Below are 9,573 nucleotides of genomic sequence, written 5' to 3' on the forward strand. Positions count from 1 at the left end.
AAAATTCCAGGCCAACTCTTCTACTAAATCTTTCAAAAATGTTGTTGGATCTACAGTTTTGGTCAGATCCAGGTTAACACAAACTTGTCAGAATTGCTTTCTTCAGAAGTAAGCAGTTAGATCAGGAAATAAACCACAAAAATTCCTTAATTGCTAGTCATCTAAGTAAGGTCTTATACTTTGGCTGAAACAGTAAACCGAAGGAAAAAAATACCTAGCAATCTTTTGGGGGTATTTTTTTTTCCACTCAAGCTAAGAAAAACACCCTAACTAGCAAAGGGGTCAAAAAGAATAGAGAGGCGATAGCTCTTCAAACCTTCCTTTCTAGGTAGAATTAGCCATTTAAGCTTTGTCCACATTAGCATTAAGCTAGCAAGTCTAGAAAGTGACTTAACTCCTATCACTTTGCCAGTGTGTTTATTTAATATTAATCCCATGTGTTTTAGGAATTGGTCTGAACCGAGTTATATTGGAATTGCCTCCAAAAAGGCTTAATCATGCCTCAGGAGCATCTTAAGCTATTTATTATAATAATTTATTATTTGTTTAAAATTTATAACGAATTCATTTATAATGGGTTCTCATTTACAGAAAGTCAATGTATCATTAGCTGGTTGACTGTGGGCCACTTCTTGTGTGTGCTCTTGGTATGGACAACTAATACCCAGTCCTAGACAAGATAACTCTTCTAGAGAATTTCAGATAAGTAATTTGTATTTAATGAGTTCATGGTTCAGACACAATCATCAACGGGATCAATCAGTTAACAAATAGAGACTAAAAATGACAATAATAAAGATACCGTTTATTACTTCCTACAGGAAGACTGGAGAGGGACTTTCCATAGTGTTAAGGTTCGAATTAAAATATCCTTACACAGTAGGAATAATACAGCTATACAGCTATCCCTTGTGGGAGAGCCAACACACAGACTTCAGCTCGCTATTATTGGCTTTTCTGTTTGGTAGGACTTGTTTCTTTGCTTTCCTTTTATAATGTGTATAATAATGTGCATTTAGATGCATGAAAAAATTAGCATAGTAATTCAATATTAGTATAGAATTTGAAATTAGCATAGAATTTCAAGCATAACTCTCGAGGAATTATTGATAAACCTGGAACTTTCTAAAGATAAAATCTTCTAGGAGGAAACCTACTCGTTGAATACATGATGGAAAAGAGGCAGGGAGGCACAGAGGAGAACGTGACACCCCTTTGCTAGCCACAGAGGCTTCCCAGCTGCAAAGGTGTTTGAGTGGCTCAGGAAGGTCATAGGAATCCTCTGATCTATACAGCTGCTCCTCTGAGATGGAGCATGCCAAATGACCACGGGTATTCTATGACAGCAGTTGGTGACTGAGTATCGGATATGATTTCTCTCTATGATGCATTAATCCTCAGGTGTGTACATAATCATCCTGCTTATCGTACAGTCCAAGTTTTTGTCGCATTAGAGACACTATAGGTACACTATCTGATTTCTCCATGGATGCTTTGCTGCCGGGGGATAACAGTGCCAGGGGCTACATAATGTCCAAGCTTTAAGGCATCATTTTCTCCAGCCGAGTGTTGACTGTTCCAACAGAGGCAGGAGTGGACTAGGAAACTTTTGAATGCTTAAGATGACCGTGTCTTTCAGCCACTCTCCTTTGTGCCCAGACTTCTCCAGGATAAGAGCATTTACCCTTCTGTGCCACCATGCTACTCTTGCTTGGCAAATAATCAATAGACAAGCATCAACCAACTCCAGGGGAAGCCTCTTCTGCTGCAAAGAAAAAATCTCTTCCTTTAAGTTTCCTCACCTCTATTTCAATGCCAGGCAAGAGTTTCACTGCATACACTTGGGTATCATTCCTAACAAAGACTACTTCCCATATGAATAAGCATATCTCTAAGTTGCAATAAGATGCAGTTTTTCAAAGCCCTTCTTATCAGGGCACTTGGTGTTGGAACTCTGGCATCATTAATAAAACAAAATATGTCTTGTGAATGAAAACCATTGCATACGTAAATATGCAATCTGCTACAAGAGAAGCTTTTTATGAGTTTATTTTCTACAAAACTTTTCAGTTAAAACCCCCAACCCTCCCCCCCCCCCCCACTGCCACATAAATTTAAGCTATGGGAGGTTTGTAGCATGCTGGAAGTATGAGGAATCTCACTGATCCTGCAGTCCATCGGCACAGAAACCCAGGTGTCCTTTGCTGCCCCTAGTCTGCAAGAGAGAACCCCGAGGCCTTGGCAGGGCCCTGAACCCACCAGCCAGAGCTGCTCTGCATTTATATCACATATGCCTTGCTCTTCTGGAGGGGATTTATCGGTTTTAAAAGGGCTTTTGCTGCTGCCTAAGAAAGACTTAAAGTAAAAAATTTATTTCCGCTAATGATCAGGATGACACTCTAATTTTCTGTAGGCAACTGAGGCCCTGGAAGGTGAGGTGACTTGCCCCAGAGTCTCCCCATTAATAAATGACAGAAACTTCCTGACTTCACCTGTTACTCTCCCCCTGATACTGTGACCAATCATTTTGTTCACAACTCACCTTTCTACATATCTCAAGTTTTTATTTAAAAACATTTCTTTCTGGTTCTGTTGAGCTGTAACTAGCATACAGCACTCTGTGCAGCACAATGACTTGACTTATGTGTGCTATGAAATGATTACCAAAATAAGTTTGGTTAACATCCATCATCTCATAACGTGTATCTCAGTCTTAAGCCGTCTTTGGCTTCCTGGACCTCATGGGTTTATGACCCTATATTTTTATATGAAGCTTAAAGGCACTAAAGGATCCCAAGGGCAACCTCCCCCTCATGTTTGCAGTCTTAAAATTATCAAAGGCAAATGCTTCCAGATGGAGCAGTTACTTCTAACATCCCTTGGCTGAGGAATGCGCACGTAGTCAATCAAAGTCACTGGCAAGAAGGAAAGTGTGCCTCCGATGTGCCCTGGCTTTTTGACAACAGGTGTATCATAGCAATAGCATTTACAACCAAACCTTTTGACAAATGACTGCTGGAGGTCTCATATCTCAGAACTGGTTTTGAAAGGACAAACCCCTTATGAGCCAGTCCTTGACAAACTGGACCCTTTGGACAGTTGTCTCTATCACACCAATCCAAATGAACTTGTTGCTGGTCCCAGAGCCCACACACCAGGCATTGTTAAGGCCATTCCTTGTGATCCCGTCTAGATCTTCAAGGCTCGGGTTCCTGGCATCCCAACCCTCCTGTAAGTTTCCCTGTGCTCCCGGACTGGGAGTGGTATCTTCCTGTTCTCACTCCATATGTACCACTCAGGTTTTTGACCACATTCTAATGACACTAGTAAAAAATAGCAATAACAACAATTAACGTGCATTTAGCACTTACTATGTGCCAGAGACAATAACTCTTCCAAGTAGGTATTATCCCTATTTTGTACATGATGAAATGAAGCCCAGTGAGAACAAGAAATTTGCACAAAGGGCAAGCAGACAATAAATGACAGAATGGGTGTTTGAACTCAGAATTCTGTAGCCTGAGCTTGTACCATTAGGCTGTGCATCATTGTCTCTGCCTTGGGTTACAAACTACCCAAAGATGTAATCATTTTCTTATTTATCTCCGGTCACCATGATTTCTCATGCAGCCATGAACAGAATGGGGCCCCACTAAGGATATGTCGTCGTAAGAGTCAGGGAGACCATGCTCTAAAAACACAAAATCCCTCAACACTGGAAACCACTGGCTACACACACAGACACCTCCAGTCACACTCAGCATTTGGCTCTTTCTGCAGTGTCTGCAACAGCTTGGCAGTTCTAATATCTGAAGGATTAGTGCTGATCTACACTGATTGCTCACACCTGCAATTCAAACTAACCCCTGTTCCGCTTTGTGCAATCAGCCATGCCCAGGTAAGACCATCAGCTTCCCAAATGACAGGCAAACAGAGACCCACCTGACAGGTCTGACCAGACACCTGTGAGATCTGCAAAGTAGGAAGGAAGGGGGAAGGGAAGGTGGAATTACAAAATTAAAGCACCGAATGTAAACGGTAAAAGAATGAGTGCTCCGTTTACTTCGCAGAAAGATTAGAAACTCTGTAGACTGAAAACATCAAAGGTCCCCAGCTCATGAATGCAGGGCAGTAACTGGCAATGGAATTTTTACAGGCACTAAGATCCGATATTTATGGTTTTATGTATAGGAAGCCTTAGAGAAGTCAGATAGACCTTAGATTATCAAAAGTGCCAAACATAATGGTGCTTTGATTTTCAATGCTGCCTCCTAACCAGGGAACTCTGCGTGCATTTGCTAACATTGTCCTGATAATCCTCATAAGGTCCCCTTCTGGAGGTCAGGGGTGTCGATGGGAAAATGCAGTCTGTGCAGGACTAGGACGACTCGCTCAGAGCATCGTAACAGAGCCAGAAAGATGCATTGTTCTTGATGAAAAGGGTCCAATTTTGTCAACTACATTTTCCATTCTGAATTTCTCCTCTTTGTTTTCAAGATGTAATAGCCAAAAGAAAAATGTGTGCTGTAGATATACATAAACATACGTCTGTATGAATGTATGTACACGTATGTTTGTTTTAATAGTCGCAGTCGCAGAAATAAAAGCCACATCCCCATTTATCACGTTCTTATCTTTGGTAATCCATATTGCCTTCTCAAGGGAATGGTAGTTCAATCCTGAGTGACTGGACTAGTTCCAATTACAACCACAAATAATTGGATTTTGGTTTATTTCCTTCTTTTTATACGTGTCAGATTTTTGCAATATAAGTTTCACTAAATTTGTTTGCACTGTATGACTAACCTTTTTTAAGGTGTAAATGAAGAAATATCAGAAAAGCAAAGCAGCAGGCCTGGTTTGATTTTAAAGGCATTCTATTCCAGGGGCACCTGGATGGCTCAGTAGGTTGAGCATTCGACTTCAGCTCAGGTCACGATCTCATGGCTCATGGGTTTGAGCCCCGCACCAGGTCTCAGCTGTTGGTGTGGCGTCTGCCTCAGGTCCTCTGTCCCCCGTCTCTCTACCCCTCACCTGCTCTCTCACTCTCTCTCTCTCTCAGAAATAAACATTTTTAAAAACCCAGTTTTTTTAAAAGGCTTTTTTTTCCAAATAGAGCCAAATATAGAAAATATACATCACAATATCCCCCATGATAAGTCACCATTTCTCCTGCTGCTGCTGATAATTAACAAAGCATTGAACCAGGGAAATTTTTCTTAATTCAAAGTTTAGTTTGGTGTTTGTTGAGGTCTATAAGCTTAGAAACATCAAGGTTATGATTTCTCCTTAGGAAAAGTTAGTGACAACTTGGGGCACCAGTCCTGGAAGTGACTTCCACTCCCCCAAAAATCATTCCACTGACTTTCATTAAAGGCAAAATGATGCAGGGGCATCTGGGGTGGCTCAGTCAGTTGAGCGTCCAACTGTAGCTCAGGTCATGATCTCATGGTTTGAGGCGTGGAGCCCCACATCAGGCTCATTGCAAAGCCCTCTTCCAATCCTCGGTCCCCCTCTCTCTGCCCCTCCCCTACTCACATTCTCTCAAAAATAAACATTCAAAAAAAAAAAAAAAGATAAAATGATGCAACAAATAAGCAGGATCTTCTCATGCTCTTATCAGTTTTTATCTTCAGAGCAGTTACATGCCCTATCTGGTGATATTTGTTAAATGTTATCATTACTTTAGCCAGATAGTCAAAGTTGGCTCATGGGGATATATTTGAACTTGAGTGGTTTCAGGTTCCAGTAAGAATGCCAAAGCTTGGCTCTAGTAACACACTCCCTTCTGGCCAAGCCCTGAGCCAATCCGGATGATGGTAGAAACTGCTTTGGGGTTGTGGGTTTGTCTCAACCCAAGAGAGTAAAATCTAGGGCTTTTTAACTGTGGCACATCACACCAGACAAAACGGTAGGGTGGAGCGTCTGAAAGCTGAGTCTCCCATGTCTCTCTCTGACATACCTATTTCTATTAAGCAAAGGAAGAAAAGAGGCTCAGGGAGCCAAGCCACCAGCCTGGCACCTTATGATAGAAGAAGCCACTGAGAACACAGGCACTTCATCTTCTTGTACTCTGTTGATTATTATTATTATTATTATTATTACCACCCCTGGGTTAGTTCAAGAAAGAACAATTCGAAATTACCACCAGTCGCTACGTGTATGAAGCGAGCCAAACACCATAATAGATACCTTACATATGATCTCATTTCATTTCAAAAGTTGGCATAGAGGTGTGGTTAAGAGCATAGGCTCTGGTCCCAAGACTTCCTGGGTTTAAATTCTGCCTCAACTGCTTCTTAGGTGTTTAACCTTAAGCAAACTCTCCATGTCTCAGTTACCACTTCTGTGAGAGAAAACCAACTCTTGTGAGGTTTCTTTGAGAACTAAATGATATAAACTTGTGACATAGTTAGCATAGTGTTTGGCTGGCATATGGTAAGCACTCAATACAAGTTAGATATTATTTTAAGCCTTAGCACCATTTCACAAATGAAAAGATTGAGACTAAGCTTGGGTTACTCGGATGGTTTTCAAAGTTGGGCCTCTGGGCACTTGCTACAAGTGGAAATTCCTGACCCCACCCAACACTAAATCAGAAACTTTGGGACAAGTCCCTGTAATCTGTATGCATATAGCCCTCTCTAGGGGATTCTAATGCATGCTAAAATTTGAGAACAAATGGATAAATCAACTTGCCCAAAGCTATACAGCTTTTATCTAAGCAATAAAACCAAGGTTTAGTCTGATCTAAAGGCCTATATGCTTTCCACTAGGCGTGCTATAAATTCAGTCCCAGACAAGAATCGTGTGCTGTGCCCCCATGTCTTGACCACATATTAGTGTCCTCCTTTCTCCATACTCACAAAAGTGGTTTCTACTTTGTCAATGCAGCAGCCCCGGTCTTAGCTCTGCTACAAGAGCCTTCTGTTTCCTTTCCCCAAATTCAGAGCTTTCATAGAGTAGTAAAATCCTGGGGGTGGTGAGAGCCAGGATAAAACATTGTACTGTGGTCAGAAAAATTCAAATTCTTGATTGGTGACATTTTTACCCAGAAATTTTAAATCTGATTTACACAAAAAATGAGGTAATTTGTATATAATTTTTCCTCCCCCCTCTCCCAAATTGAAAAGGGCACAGGATTGTAAATTTACAAATTAGTCTAGTTCTCTCTCTCTCTCTCTCTCTCTCTCAACTTTGCTATGGCAAGTATGGAGGTTGAGACAAAGGTCCCACTGAAGTCAAGAATACCACCAGGCACTGTGGGCAGGTAGACTCAATCCACATCTGCCATCTCAATCCTGAAGGAATCAGATCAGACAGTATGATTTTAAGAAGGAAGAGAAGTATTAGTAAATAAAAACAGCATTGGATGCAACTTTGTGCTATTCTTTCTGAGATAACAATAACCTGGACAAAAATTCTCTTCCTTGAATCATCATTCTGTCTCTTCGCTTTCGTTGGAAATGATGAAACATTGCCACACTAACACACACTTCATCTTCTGGACACGATTGCTCTTTGTTGGTTTGACCTACAGTGGGAGCTGGATGCTCTCTTTTCGTGCATAACAGTTGCAATTGTCTTCCCTTACTAGATCCTGATCCCAATGTTCAGAGGACTTTGGAGAATAGCTTAGCAATGAAGCTTACGAAAGAATAAGATCCCTTGAACAGGAACAACTAGAGTGTTGTGTAAAGTTTCATCGTGAAAATAAAGAGCACAACAAGCCCACTTTACCTTTTGGTTGAAATTTCCATCACCACCTCCATTTCCTCAGGAGTCATTGTCTTTCCAGTTTACCATTTTACCTTTGCCTAAACTCATAGATCTGATCTTCCTTGAAACCACCAAATGATGTCCCAAGTCTTTGAAAGATAACAACCCATGGTCCAGTGTGTGGTTCAGATACCAAGCCCCACGGCCAAGTCCCCTTCACACAGAGAAAGGCTAATTTCTTCACATTTTTTTTCTGGCTGACTTCCTTCTGCTGCCTCAGTAGAAAAACGCACCCATTCAGAAAAAGCAAATTCTGTTGGATCAGGTCACGTTCTGGGGCCCAAGTTTAATCCTCTGACAGGAATATTTTAACTGATAAAAAGAACCATCCATTAGGTGAAAGACCCTTACAAAGAAACCGCCCCAATACACAGCGTGTCCTAGACCAGCTACCATCAGGTTAGGCATTCCTTCTGGACTTGGGATCAACAGGAATGGACCTGATGTCAAGATCAAATCCCACGGCAGGGCACAGTGAGTACCACCAGCCTACTCTCTGGATATAGCTGATAGGGAGTGCTAGCATCATTTCTGATTCAACCATTAGTGATTCTGAAACTGCTGCAAACGCACGTTGGTTTGGGATATGGTACTAAATGTTCTTAGTTTTATACGGTGGGCAGAAGCCGGGTGAGATGAACAGGGATGTATACACGCTATGGAATGAAAGCCAGAAGAGCAAAGTACTTGCCTTCAATGGAGGAGACACGCTTATCATCCTGAAGCTTGATGTTGAGCCCCAAACTGAAAAGATGGCATGCTCTGCTAGAAACCCAGCAAGCCACAGGCCCCCGAGACCTGCTCGGTTCCATATCCACATATCAAATCTGAGAGGAAAATCTAGGTGATTCTTTCCTCTGGGGTGAGGGGGAGGAGGTGGGGGGCCCTAAGGTGTATGGCCAGATACCAGAAGTTACTGAAAATATCTCCCCTGTTAACCCAGGTGAGAGCTGAAGCCAGAGGGTTTTTGTTTTATGGTGTGTGTGTTATCGGACAATATCTAAAAAGTGAAATACCTATAGTTGCTTAACTAAGGTCCCTGTTGTAACATTCCAAGTGACAACGAAAGTTACTTTGCATTTTAAAATAACTAAGTACAAATAAAATTCAAGCTTAAAAACAACTATTGCCACGTAAGAAATGTCATAATTAACTGCCACTTGGTCACCAAAACTTCCTACTGATTTCTTCCCAAAGTCATAACTTTAGAGAGGTAACTAATCCCCTCAAAAAACTACTGTAGACATGTCTTACTCCCAGAGTCCACATATCTTCCCAATTAATTTAGGCGAAGGGTCTTATCCACTTTATCCTCCTCCTCCACTTACTGCACACAGCCTTCTTTTGTTACTAAAGGATTCCTGAATAGAATCGTCTATTCTGTGACCTTACAAAATTCAGATGTGCTGTTATGTTCTAGTCTCACAGTGACTGTCCCCAGATTTGGGGTGCCCTATTTCCTGTTTAGTTTCTGACACTGTCTACCTTCCTTACAGAGCTGATTAATCTCGGGTGCCTGGAATGAAGGCCATGAGGTCATGTAATATTAAGGCACCAAGAAAACTTCAATAAGTGGTTTAATGTATTTGCAGTGGCCAAAATTAGAACGGCTTCCTTTTCCTTTGATTTGACAGACTATTTTTGTGCTACAATTTACAGTTCTTCCCCCTCTAACAACTTGAGTTAATTTCTACTCTGCAAAAAGTCAGAAGCAAAGAAGCTAGAGCAAAGCTATGGATTGAGATAGATCTGGGTAGGTAAAAGTGCAACAGCAAAGAAAGGCAGAGTCCCTTT

Source organism: Panthera onca, chromosome C2, assembly GCF_046562875.1.
Source record: "Panthera onca isolate mPanOnc1 chromosome C2, mPanOnc1 haplotype 2, whole genome shotgun sequence".
NCBI lineage: Eukaryota > Metazoa > Chordata > Mammalia > Carnivora > Felidae > Panthera > Panthera onca.